The 13,508-nt window shown below is 51.0% G+C and overlaps 2 non-coding genes across 2 annotated transcripts; both read left to right on the forward strand.

Moving 5' to 3' along the window:
- The first annotated feature begins 438 nt into the window (after window positions 1–438).
- Window positions 439–576, forward strand: LOC114809766. The gene has a single exon (XR_003757544.1). It is a non-coding gene; the product is annotated as a small nucleolar RNA SNORA7 (small nucleolar RNA).
- Window positions 577–4,512: 3,936 nt separating this feature from the next.
- On the forward strand, window positions 4,513–4,650 carry LOC114809877. Its single transcript, XR_003757649.1, has one exon. It is a non-coding gene; the product is annotated as a small nucleolar RNA SNORA7 (small nucleolar RNA).
- The last annotated feature ends 8,858 nt before the right edge of the window (window positions 4,651–13,508 follow it).

Below are 13,508 nucleotides of genomic sequence, written 5' to 3' on the forward strand. Positions count from 1 at the left end.
TACCCCACTGCTTAGAACAGTGCTTGGCACATTGCCCTCATTATTATTATTATTATTATTATCCTGGCCTTATGGATTCTGGGCTCAAGTGAAGTCCAGCTAGCCAGAAAGAAAGGAAGTACTCTCTGGTCCCCGCACCGGTGCTCACTGTCACTGAGAACCTGGAAGGGGTGAGCAGGCCCGAATAAAACACTCTGGGTTGACAAAAATGAATGTGGGCTGGTAGATTTATTGAGCTTACTTCTTGAACTTACAAGATTCCTTTAGCTTAACTGGTCTCATACTAATTCATATGTAACAAGTTAGGAAGCAAAGCATAGTTCTGGGAGTCAAGAAGCCTGGGTCCTAATCCCGGTTTCACCACTTGTCTGCTGTGTGACCACGGCCAAATCCTTGAACGGCTCGGTGCCTCAGTTTTCTCGTGTGCAAAATGAGGATAACCTCTCAGGGTGGCAGCTGGAGAGTTTCCAGTACTCTACCAGTCTCGACTACGGAAGGGACAGTCAAGCGGAGGCAAAGTCATTCCATTCCTAGCTTAGCCAGTGGCTAGCGAGTGGAAGGCCATCTGCTACAAGGCAAAACTCACCTGTGCTGGGCAGCAGCGGGTATAGGAGAGAGTTGAGGGCGGAGACTCAGGTTTCTGCACGGAAGGAGGCAGTGGTAAACTTCTTCCGGATTTTTACCAAGAAAACTCTATGGATACACTACCAGAACGATTGCAGATGGAGTTGGGGCCTTCCGGGAGAGATGTATCCATGACGTCGCGATGAGTTGGACACGACTCGACAGCATAAGTCAACAAAATGAGGATACTATACCTCCCTCTCTGACCCCCTTATACTGTAAGCCCCTTGTGGGACAGGAATGGTGTCTGATCTAATTACCTTGTGTCTACACCATTGCTTAGTACAGTGTTTGGCCCATAGTAAGCACCTAACACATATCAATGTTATAATAATTATTATTATCAAGTGACCCACTGGGATAGAGAGATGGAATGGGCACTACGCTTTACATAACAGAGAGGAGTCATGGTTCTTGACCTTCGATAAGAGTGATGAAAATAAATCATATATAAAACATGCATGTACCTTGGCTGCTCCTTTGGGAGTGAGAGTGACGGAGAGCTGGCGGAGAATCAGAATACTGCTGCCCAACCAGAGAAACCTTCCAGGAGACAATTACTCTCCCTGACTTCAGAGCCTTGATGAAGGCATATCTCCTCCAAGAGGCCTTCCCTGCTATGCCCTCCTTTCCTCTTCTCCCTCTCCCTTCTGCATCACCCTGACTTGCTCCCTTCATTCATTCCCCCTTCCAACCCAACAGCATTTATACATATCTGTAATTTGTTTATTTCCATTAATGTCTGTCTCCCCCTCCAGACTGCAAGTTTATTGTGGGCAGGGAATGTGTCAGTTTATTCTTATGTTGTACTCTCCCAAGAGTTTAGCCCAGTGCTCTGCACACAGTAAGCTCTCAATAAGTACAATTAATTGATTGAATGAATGAATGAATGAGGAGGTGGGCTTTGAAAGAAAGGAAAAAGAAAGAAAATCATTCACTTAGCTCTTTTCCCTCTCTCCTCTCCGCCCTCTCTGTTCCCCCTTTTTTCTCATCTCTCTTTCTGTGTCCCTCTCTTTTTTTTTTTAACTTTATGAATCTCCTCATCTCTCCTCCCTTCCTCCCTCCTCCCCGCTTCCCCCACATCCGGTTTAGTCTCTGCCTCTGGGGAGCGGAAACACCCCCGGTAGGGGGTGGGGGAGGGGGGAGATGAAGGATAGATATGGAGACAGTCACCCACTATTGCCCTGGCCTGCCCTGCCCTGAGTGCCGGGGTCTTGGGAAGGGTAAAGTTTGCTTGGTAGGGCAAGTAAGCCTGAAGCTGGGGGGAAGGGCGGGGGTAGGATGGGATATCTGGGTTCCAGGAGAGGAGTGGGGTCCTGGTGTGGAAGTGGCCCGGGTCAGTCTGATGAGTTCGGGGAGGGTGGCACTAAGGGGGTGGGGACTGGCGGGATACAGTTGTTCGGAGGCCACTCTACGCCCTCACTTTCCCACCCCCACCCCGACTCCATCAGTGCTACCGCCTCCAAGGTGGGCACATAAATTTACCCTGGGACTTCTTTCTGGCTTCTGGGGGGAGATGGGTGCACATCACATAAAACTTGGGGTCAAAGGGGAGAGGGCAGAGGAGAGAGGAAAGAAGGCAGGGGTGGAATTGGACAAGTCTTGGGACTCCTGGTTTCTGGTGCAGGACTCAGCAAACCCTGCCATTTCCATGGGTCCTTCAATCTGATGTCCCCTGGCCTTTTCCGAAGGCGTTGCTGCCCCGTAAAGCTCCCCGAAAGGTGGTGGGGGCTCTCCTGGACTTATATGGCTAGGAGGGAGTGGGCTACTGGGCCAGTCTATACATGCCAAGGACTAGGCTTAGGGTGTGACTCTATTATTATTATTATCATTGTATGTGTTAGGCAAGTTCTAGGTGCCAGATACTGTTCTTAGCTCTGGGGTAGACACAAGGCAATCAGGTTGGACACAGTCCATGTCCCTCATGAGCATCACAGTCTTAGTTCCCATTTTACACATGAGGTGACTGAGGCACAGAGAAGCGAAGTGACTTGTCCAAGGTTACGTAGCAGACACTCTAGGCTTCAAGGCTGTCCATCACCTTGCCCCTTCCTACCTCTCCTCCCTTCTCCGTTTCTACCGCCCACCCCGCACGCTCCGCTCCTCTGCCACCCACCTCCTCGCCGTCCCTCGGTCTCGCCTATCCCGCCGTCGACCCCTGGGCCACGTCCTCCCGCGGTCCCGGAACGCCCTCCCTCCTCACCTCCGCCAAACGGATTCTCTTCCCCTCTTCAAAACCCTACTTAAAGCTCACCTCCTCCAAGAGGCCTTCCCACACTGAGCTCTCCTTTTCCCTCTGCTCCCTCTGCCCCTCTTCACCCCTCCGCAGCTAAACCCTCTTCTCCCCCCTTTCCCTCTGCTCCTCCCCCTCTCCCGTCCCACCCCCTTAGCACGGTACTCGTCCGCTCGACTGTATATATCTTCATCACCCTATTTATTTTGTTTAATGAGATGTACATCACCCTGATTCTATTTATTTGCTATTGTTTTAATGAGACGTTCTTCCCCTCGACTCTATTTATTGCCATTGTTCTCGTCTGTCCGTCTCCCCCGATTAGACTGTGAGCCCGTCAAAGGGCAGGGACTGTCTCTGTTACCGATTTGTACATTCCAAGTACTAAGTACAGTGCTCTGCACATAGTAAGCGCTCAATAAATACTATTGAATGAATGAATGAAAGGACTAAAAACCAGGTTCTACTTACTCCCACGTCAGTGCTCTTTCCACTAGATTACTTGCTTCTACTGGGGGAAGTAGGTCTGATTGTAAGTTTGGAAGAGGGCCTCCCCTCCTAGCCTAGCTTCATCAGGTAGCTGCTAACGGTAGGGCGGGGCTTATGGCCTCCCCTCAGCCCTAAATTGTGATGAGCAGTTTTGCAGTCACAAAGATTTGGGAACTGAGAACCTGATTGTCATGCTAGTGTTTTTTTATTTGTCTGTTTTTTGTTTTTAATGATATTTGTTAAGCACTTACTATATGTCAGGCACCGTAAGCACTGGGGTAGATACAAGGTAGACAGATTGGACACAGTCCATGTCCCACTTGGGGGTCACAGTCTTAATCCCCATTTAATAGATGAGGTAACTGAGGCCCAGAGAAGCTAAGCGACTTGCCCAAGGTCACCCAGAAGACAGACCCTCGTGCACTCTCTCTCCCCTGACAGTCATCTGGGTTCCTGCTGGGGCAGCCAAGTCTAAAAAGCCAGAAGGAAGACATTGCTGGGAGTCAGAAGATCCGGTTTCTAATCCAGGCTCTGCCACATGTCTGCTGTGTGACCTTGGGCAAGTCACTTTACTTCTCCGGGGCCTCAATTCCCTCATCTGTAAAATGCGGGATTAAACACCCATTCTCCCGCCTACTTAGACTGCGTGGTACAAGGACTATATCCACCCCGATAAACTTGGATCTATCCCAGCGCTTAGAACTGTGCTTGACATACAGTACGTGCTTAACAAATATAAAAATAATAGCAATAGTTATTGTTATTACAAATTGTGCGTTGAGGTTACTTTTTAAGCATGAAACTATAAATCCATCATCCAGTGAGCGATTGCCAGGGTAGCCATCTTGGTAATAATAATAATTTTGTTGAGCTCTTACTAATTGTTAAGCACTGTTCTAAACGCTTGGGAGATACAAGCTAATCAGGTTGGATACAGTCTCTGACCCTCGTAAGTCCCTGACCTTGCAGTCTAGGTGGGAGGAAGTAGGATTTAATCCCCATTTTATAGATGAGTAAACTGAGCCTCCCCACCTCGATTGGACTGTGAGCCCGACAGTGGGCAGGGATTTTCTCTATCTGTTGCCGAATTGTACGTTCCAAGTGCTTAGTACAGCGCTCTGCACATAGTAAGCGCTCAATAAATATTATTGAATGAATGAGAGACCACCCTTTTAGGGTCGCACCAGGAGAGTTTCCAGTACTCTAACAGACACGACTATGGGAGGGAAAGTCAAGCAGAGGCATACCCATTCCATTCCTAGCTTGGCCGGTGGCTGGTGAGTGGAAGGCCATCTGCTACAAGTCAAGACTCCCCCGTGCTGGGCAGTAGCGGCACGGGAGAGAATCAAGAGCCGAGACTCAAGTTTACTGCGCGGAAGGAGGCAACGGTAAACCACTTCAGTATTTTCACCAAGAAAACTCTATGGATCCACAACCAGAACAATCGCGGACGGAGGTGGGGCGTTCTAGGAGAGATGTGTCCATGGTGTCGCTGTGGGGCGGAGACGACTCGACGGCATAAGACAAGACAAACTGTGAGACACGGACAAGTAGTGACTTGCCTAATTTTAGTGGCCATGTTAGTTTTTAGTTAGTTTTCAGGACTCCTGCTGAGCTTGCCTATCTGGCAGAATTCCCTAACTGGTTTTCCAGTCAGAGACTTTGATCTTGTCTAGCAGAATCTCAGCAAACTGTCCCTCCGGCGCCCCTACCCCCATCCTCACCCTTCCCACCCCACACAGTGAAAGCGTCATCTCCTTGTGAGCAGGGATCCCGTCTACCGACTCTTGTACTGTGCTCTCCCAACCACTTGATACGGTACACGGCACACAGAAACCACTCAATGAAACAGCGTGACTTAGTGGAAAGAGCGCGGGTTTGGGCTGTGGCTTCTAATCCCGGCTCCGCCACTTGTCAGCTGTGTGACTTTGGGTAAGTCGCTTAACTTCTCTGTGTCTCAGTCACCTCATCTGTAAAATGGGGATTAAGACTGGGAGCCCCACGTGGGACAACCTGATTACGTTGTATCTCCCCCAGCGCTTAGAGTGGTGCTCTGTACATAGTAAGCGCTTAACAAATACCAACATTATTATTATCATTGTTGTATCTCCCCCGGTGCTTAGAACGGTGCTTGGCACAGAGTAAGCGCTTAACAAATACCGTCATTATTATTATTATTATTAATAATGAATTCTACCGAATGGTTCTATCGATTGATGCCTGCACACAAGGTGGAGGCTCCAACTCCAAGAATGTAAGAGGAGAGTTGATGTGTTTATGCGGGCTGCTGTAATTTGGAACCAAGCATAAGGGATTTTTAGACGACTGTCTGCTCACCTAATCCTGGATGGGACAGATTCTCTGGGCCACCCGCTCGCTGCTGTCCGTTCAGTGATCCTCACACAGACACAGACCCAGAACCTCCCCACACCCCCACCCAGGTCTTTGATAAGCTTCGGGATAGACAGGGGTCCTCGTGTATCTGACTCCACCCCAACTCCCTCTCTCCACTACCGGGGCTCCCCTGAGGAGGGATGGGAGAGGGAGCACTGTGGGTGTTCGTTGGAGGTGGGCCAGTTGCTGCAGATGTGTTAATTCACTCATTTGTACTTATTGAGTTCTTACAGTGTGCAGATCACTGTACTAAGCACTTGGGAGAGTACAAAATATCAATAGACACGTTCCCTACCCACAACGAACTTACAGTCGAGAAACAACGTGGCTCAGTGGAAAAAGCACGGGTTTAGGAGTTAGAGGTCGTGGGGTCTAATTCCGGCTCCGCCACTTGTCAGCTGTGGGACTTTGGGCAAGTTGCTTAACTTCTCTTGCCTCATTTCCCTCATCTGTAAAATGGGGATTAAGACTGTGAGCCCCATGAGGGACAACCTCCTTACCTTATATCTACCCCAGCGCTTAGAACAGTGCTTGGCACATAGTAAGCACATAACAAATGCCAGCATTATTATTATTAGAGGGGGAGACATATTAACGTAAATAAATGAATTACAGGTACAAACTTAAGTGCTATCGGGCTGGGAGCAGGGATGAATGAAGGGAGCGAGTCAGGGCCACGCAGAAGAGAGCGAGAAGAGAAAAAGAGGGCTTAGTCAGGGAAGGCCTCTTGGAGGAGATGTGCCTTCAATAAGGCTTTGAAGGTGGGGAGAGTTATTGTCAGATTTGAGGAGGAAGGGGGTTCCAGGCCAGAGGTAGGATGTGGGCGAGAGGTCGGTGGTGAGATAGATGAGATCGGGGTACAGTGAATAGGTTGGCATTAGAGGAGCAAAGTATGCGGGCTGAGGTGTAGTAGGAGAGTAGTGAGGTGAGATAGGAGGGAACAGCGTGATTGAATGCTTTAAAGCCAACGGTGAGGAGTTTCTATTTGATGTGGAGGTGGACGGGTGGTGGATTGGAGTTTCTCAATGAGCTCAGGAAGCTCTGCTTCCTCTGGGCTGGGCCAGGGCCTTCCTGGGGCACTAGAGTCTGAAACGGGACCTGGTAAGATGATATCTGGATGCCAAGTTGGGGCTTGAGGATGGACAGAGCTTCCCCTGATTCTGCTCCATTCTGAAAGAAAGGGCTCTCCGAGTGGAGCGGGGCTAGAGTATGGGTCATTTATGAACGATCAAGGAAAACACCTGAGTAAATATGGGGCCTAGAACAGCTCTCTCTGCAGAGATTGGCAGGAGGTGGAGTGGGTAAGAAAGCCACTGTCCAGTGACTGGAGCGGGGGACCGAAGTAGCAGTGTGGGAGTGGTGGTGAGGCTGGAATTCTTTCTCTGAGAAGGAGCCGAATAATCTTGCCTGAAAGGAAGAACCTTCTGGCAAAGAGGAGTCGAACAGTCGCGTGTATGGGAGCTGCAGGCTTCTGTGAGCGTCCCTTGGTCTCAAAGTAGATAATAACTGTGGTATTTGTTAAGCACTTCCTATGTGCCAGGAACTGTACTAAGCACTGGGTAGATACAAGGTAATTGAGTTGGACCCAGTTCCTGTTCTACATAGGGTTCATAGTCTTAATCCCCATTTTACAGATGAGGTACAGAGAAGTTAAGTGACTTGCCCGGATTCACTCAGCAGACACGTGGTGGAGTTGGGATTAGAACCCGGGCCCTCCTGAGTCCCAGGCCGGCGCTCTGTCCACTAGTCCACAAAATTGCCCCTTTTCCCTGAGGAGTGGGGAGGGAGAGGACTCTGCCTTAACGAGCAGTAGCCTATTTGTTTCTCTCCAGTTTGACAGAAAGATCTCTCACCCTCTGCCTGGCGGCCACCATCCCAATTGGCTCCGGCCCCGCCGGCTACCCCTGGTGCCCTGAGCTTACACCTCAGGGACCAGAGTCAAACCCTCCTGGTCACGGTCTTTTCCCACCAGACTCCCCATGTCAACCCTCAGGACGTTTTCTTCTGGGAACCAGAGGAGGAGGGCCATCCCAGGCCAGATCCAGCTCTGGCCCCTTCTTTGTCCTCCATGCTCCTCATTGCCCCGCAGGGCCGGCTAGCCAGAAGGTGGGCACGGCGGCTGGGGGCGGACAGGTGGAGAGTGGAGATGGAGGACAGTGGTGGGGCGGTGAGTCCTCGCTGATAGCCGAGAAAGGGAAACGGGTGACGGGAGTCCCCGGAATGAAACCGTAACCTGCGCTCGTACTGTGTTGCAAGAGGGCCGGGGACCGTCCGGCCACACGTCGGCCTTCTTAGCCACAGAGCTGCAATCACTGGGACCACAGGTCGGTGGGCGTGTGCCGGGGGATGGGACTCGGTCACACAGTGGCCTCTGCAGTCACACCCGCATCTTCAGATAAGCCGTCACCAGCAGTAGCATCACTTCCGAATGCTGTCTAGAGATCCGGGCACTGCCAGGATCTCTCCTGCCTCGTCTCTCTCTCTCCTTCCGGGGCCAACGGCAGAGGCCGGCTCTGTACCACTTCCCCGGACTGGTGACCCCGGACTCAGGAGCCTTGGTGCTCGAGGCAAAACCTTAGCCTGAGCCCTGCCGCAGACGTTGGCTGGCGAAACAGCATATTCGGCTCATGAACCCCCGGACAGCCGGTGGCTACCACTGGGGACTGTGGGAAGGGCACCCTCCCAGGCGTCCAAGCTTCCAAGCCAGGCAGTGTGCGTCTGGGCGGGAAGGTGCCAGGCGGGAGTGGCCCGGCTGGCCCGATTTCCATGGATTTCAATCAATCAGTGGCATTTACTGCATCTGGATCTGTGACCTTTAGACATTTGATATGCCCCACCCCCAATCCTCAACACTTAAGCACATATCCTAAAATTATATATTATGAATTATTTATTTATAGTAACGTCTGTCTCCCCTTCTGGACTGTAAGCTCGCTATGGGTGGGAAACGTCCACTAATTCTGTTGCGTTGTGCTCTCCCAAGTGCTTAGTACAGCGCTCTGCACATAGTAAGCGTTCAACAAACACCATCGATCGACCGATTTCAACCTGGGGGTCCCTGAGTTGTGGAATTCCTTTCTCTGCCCCCCTAAACCCGCCCCACCATCTCAGCTGCGGCCTCGTGTTCTTCCAAGACCCGCCCCCTCCCGTGGGGCCTAAGAGATCCTGCGAGTTCCCCCTCCCACATCCGTGTTGGCAGGTGGGCGTCCACCAAAGGTCAACCAGACAGACCCCTGAGTCCAGGAAGGAAGATCTCTGAGAGGTCAAAGCTTTCGGTGCAGGGTGCCTGCAGACTTGGTAGAAGGAAGGGGGCTACCCGGAAGGTGGGCTTCAGGAGAGGGACTCTTTTTGCCCGGGGTGAAGTGGAGGAAGGCCCGAGGCGCTCTGGGGTTGGGGGGGACGACACTCGATGTCAGGGAGGGAGGAGGCAGGTATCTGAGCGTGCTGGGGTTCTGGGAAAGGACAGAGAGTGAGTAGGTCTAGCTGTGGGAGTAAACCCTCAGCCGGGTTCTGAGGAGAAGGTGGTTGTTTTCTTGGTGTGAGTCATCTTCGCAGATGATGCGGCCTGCCCGCCCCCTCTACGAAGCCCGTGAGCCTCGCGCCTCGAGATTCAGCCTATGCCCTTCCCCTGCTAGGTCCCCAGGTCCCTGTCAGAGGCATCACCATTAGCAGTGCCTGCTCCCTCTCCTCCATGCTCCTCCCAAGAATTCAATCGAAGGATCGATCAGCAGTATTTTCCAAGCCCTGACTCTGTGTAGAGCACTTTACTAAGTGGTAGGGGAAAGCACACTAGAGTTAGACAATTCCTGCCCTCAGTCAATCAGTGGTATTTACTGAGTTCTTACTGTGTGCAGTTAAAAAAAAAATAACCCCCAAATCTCCACTGTACTAAGCACTTGGGAGAGTACAGTGCAACAGGATTGACTGGCACATTCCCTACCCACAGGGAGCTTACAGTCTAGAGGGAGAATTTAAGGAACTTATCCTCTAGTCTTGAATGGTAAAACAGGGCACCTGTCTTCGGGGGGTCTGGACTGGGCCTGGAGGACCAGCATTTTTTGGGTTTTTTTTTTTAACTGGTATTTTGTTAAGCACCTACTCTGTGCCAGGCACTGTACTAAGCAAACTAATCAGGTCGGACACAGTCCCTGTCCCACATGGGGCTCACAGTCTTAATTCCCATTTTACAGATGAGATAACTGAGGCCCAGAGAAGTGAAGTGACTTGCCCAAGGCCACCCAGCAGATAAGTGGCAGAGCTGAGATCCTTCTGACTTCCAGGCCGGTGCTCTACCCACTAGGCGACGCTGCTTCTCTAATGCATTTGCAGGAGGGCCAAGGTTCTTATGGGGCAAACGAGGCACGGGGTAGCCTCTTTAGCAACCCAGGGGCCGGCTCGGGACTGGATGAAGGATTGTTCCAGTGGTCAGAGAACAGTTAGGAGGGGCAGTGCCAGAGGACTGGACCTAGGAATGAAGAAGATGCGAAAACCTCTTTCTTGGTTTCTGCCTCAGTTTCTCTTTCTGTAAAAGCAGACAAATGACTTTGAGTAGTTCCCAGGCCAGGGGGTGGCAGGTTTGGTCTGAGGCACTTTGCTAGGTATAAGAGGGGTTCCTGGGTTTTTGTGGGCTATTGTACTGGGGACAGGAGTCAGAGAGTTCTGTCTTGTGTGAATTCTTTCTCAGAGTCAGTGGCTCGGATGCTCCCGTGAAGAGCACCGTTCCCGAGGAGGCGTGGCTAGCTGGCCCCTGGATTGCTAAAGAGGCCTTTTCCTCAGGGTGAGTTGAAGACCCCCAGAGATCTAGAGGCGGTCCAAGTGGCCCAATCCTATGGGAATGCCTGACTTCTCAGGGACTTTAGGCCAAAGTCCACCCCAGCGATGCCTGGTTGCAAACGGGTCAGGCAGAACTCCCGGATTTGGGTACTGAATTTCACCCGCTACTTCCCTCTCATAACAATAATAATAATGATGATGATGGTATTTGTTAAGTGCTTACTCTGTGCCGAGCACTGCTTTAAGCGTTGAGGTAGTTACAAAGTAATCAGTTTATCTCACGAGGGGCTCACAGTCTTAATCCCCATTTTACAGATGAGGTTCTGAGGCACAGAGAAATTAAGTGACTCGCCCAAAGTCACAGAGCTGACAAGTGGCGGAGCCGGGATTAGAACCCACGACCTCTGACTCCCAAGTGCGTGCTCTTTCCATTAAGGCACGCTGTTTGGGCTTCTGAGGATGCAGAGAAGCAGCATGGCCTAGTGGATAGTGCACTGGCCTGGGAGTCAGCAGGACCTGGATTCTAATCCCAGCTCTGCCACTTGCCTGCTGTGTGACCTTGGGCAAGCCACTTAACTTCTCTGGGGTTCAGTTACCTCATCTGTGAAATGGGGATTGAGACCGTGAGACTGTTTCCATCCTGATTAGCTTGTATCTATCCCAGCATTCATTCATTCAGTAGTATTTATTGAGCGCTTACTATGTGCAGAACACTGTACTAAGCGCTTAGAATGAACAAGTCGGCAACAGATAGAGACAGTCCCTGCCGTTTGACGGGCTTACGGTCTAATCGGGGGAGACGGACAGACAAGAACAATGGCAATAGAGTCGAGGGGAAGAACATCTAGTAAAAACAATGGCGACTAAATAGAATCAAGGCGATGTACAATCTGGCACATAGTAAGAGCTTAACAAATACCATAAAAAAAAAACTCTGTGGGGCAGGAGGAGGGGAATGGAAATTAAAACTGTACCTGAGAAGTCTGGAGGCTGCTGGGGACCCGGCTGTGCTCCGTTCTCTCCATTCCTGACCTCTCTCCTGGGATGGGATCCCAGGTTGCTGCTGTGGAGCTGAAGGTTGATCCCTATTTCTTCAGAGCTCTGAGGAAGAACGCTCCCCTTAAGGGAAGCAGCCCCAGGTGTGGGGAAACCAGGAGACTCCATTGCCCCTCCCTAGCTTTGACTCCGAGATCATTTTGGGAAATTTCCCCTTTCCCCCTGACCTCATAACAAGCAAGGGATGAGATGTATGGCCTTTTACACAGCAGGCAGGTTGGACAGAGGTGGGTGGCTCTGGGCTGGATGGAGGTGGGGCCAGCGGAGGTATGAGCTCAGACCCTGGGTCGGCTGGGCTCGGTCATTAGGCCGACGCCAGTCCTGGCTGCCGAAGTTCAGCCTGTGCTCCCGTCAGGGCTCCCCGGTGTGCCCTCTGGTGCCTCACACATGACCGGAATAGTGGATTTTGGTCATGGGCTGTGTTGAACCCTCCTCCTCGCAACGGGGGGGGGGGGGTAACTAGGAGCGTTGCGGGGAGCACTGGGGGGAGAGAGGACAGGGTTGGAGGTGGGAAGGGTGGTTGGTTGGCAGAGCTAGGGGTCAGATGGGCTGGCCTAAGCCATCTCCCTCTCCCCTGGAGGAGGACAGCAGTGCTGAACACTGTGCCCACGGATTCTAATCCCGGCTCTGCCGATTGTCTGCTGTGTGACCTCGGGCAAGTCACTTACCTTCTCTGGGCCTCGGTTACCTCATCTGTAAAATTCCCCATTCGAGACTGTGAGCCCCACATGGAACAGGGACTATGTCCAACCACATCTGCTTGAATCCACCCGAGATTAGTACAGTGCCTGACACATAATAAGTGCTTAACAAATGGCGTGGCGCAGTGGAAAGAGCACGGGCTTTGGAGTCAGGGCTCATGAGTTCGAATCCCAGCTCTGCCACTTGTCAGCTGTGTGACTGTGGGCAAGTCACTTAACTTCTCTGTGCCTCAGTTCCCTCATCTGTAAAATGGGGATTAAGACTGTGAGCCCCACGTGGGACAACCTGATTCCCCTGTGTTTACCCCAGCGCTTAGAACAGTGCTCTGCACATAGTAAGCGCTTAACAAATACCAACATTAACATTACCATTATTCTCATTATTATGATTATTGGACTACTTAGCACTCTTGTGTGCATGTGTTATTACTATTTGACTGCCTAGTTTTATTCTAATCATGTGTATCTTTCTTCTCTTTATGGCAGGGAAGGTGTCTACCACCTTTGTTATAGTGTACTCTCCCAAGCGCTTAGTACAGTGTTCAGCACCAAGTAAGCACTCAGTAAATGCAATTGATTTTCCCTATTATATCATTGTGAATTTGTGTCTGTTAATCTCCCCCATTAATTCATAAGCTACTCCAAGGCATGGATCATGACTCCTATTTCTTTTGTATGTTCCCAAGAACTCCTGTACAGTTCTCAATTTACACTGAGACTGCTCCTCTGAGTTGCTTCTGTCCTTAGCCAAGCTGCACTTCTATCCTCATTCACCCATACCATGCCATTCCCATTTTCTCATTTTTTCCACTAATCTTCTCATTTCATTTCAGGCCATATCAAAAATTCAACCCTCCAGTTAATATCCCCCACCCCCATCTGCCTCAAAGCAAAGACCAGGCCTTCATCCTCTAGCACAATTGACCTGCTTCCTCCCTCTGTAGCTCCCGACTACTTTCCCCATATTCCACCCGGGGCCTGGCTGACCTTGGAAGAAACTCTAGCTGAGGAGCCCAGAGTGCCCAGACCACCGGGAGGAGATTTCACAACCGGCTTCAGCCACTCTTCGCCCTCTTTTTAAAAGGCTTGGGGAACAGCTGGGCCTTAAGTATCCTCTTGCAAATGTCTCTCAGGGACTGAAGAGCAATCACTTTAACCAGTCACAGGTTGTCTACCCTTGAAATTTCTACAAAACCACCCGCGCTCTGCTATGATCTTAGCCCCGGCCATCTCGTGCC

This window comes from Ornithorhynchus anatinus, chromosome 2 (assembly GCF_004115215.2).
Source record: "Ornithorhynchus anatinus isolate Pmale09 chromosome 2, mOrnAna1.pri.v4, whole genome shotgun sequence".
NCBI lineage: Eukaryota > Metazoa > Chordata > Mammalia > Monotremata > Ornithorhynchidae > Ornithorhynchus > Ornithorhynchus anatinus.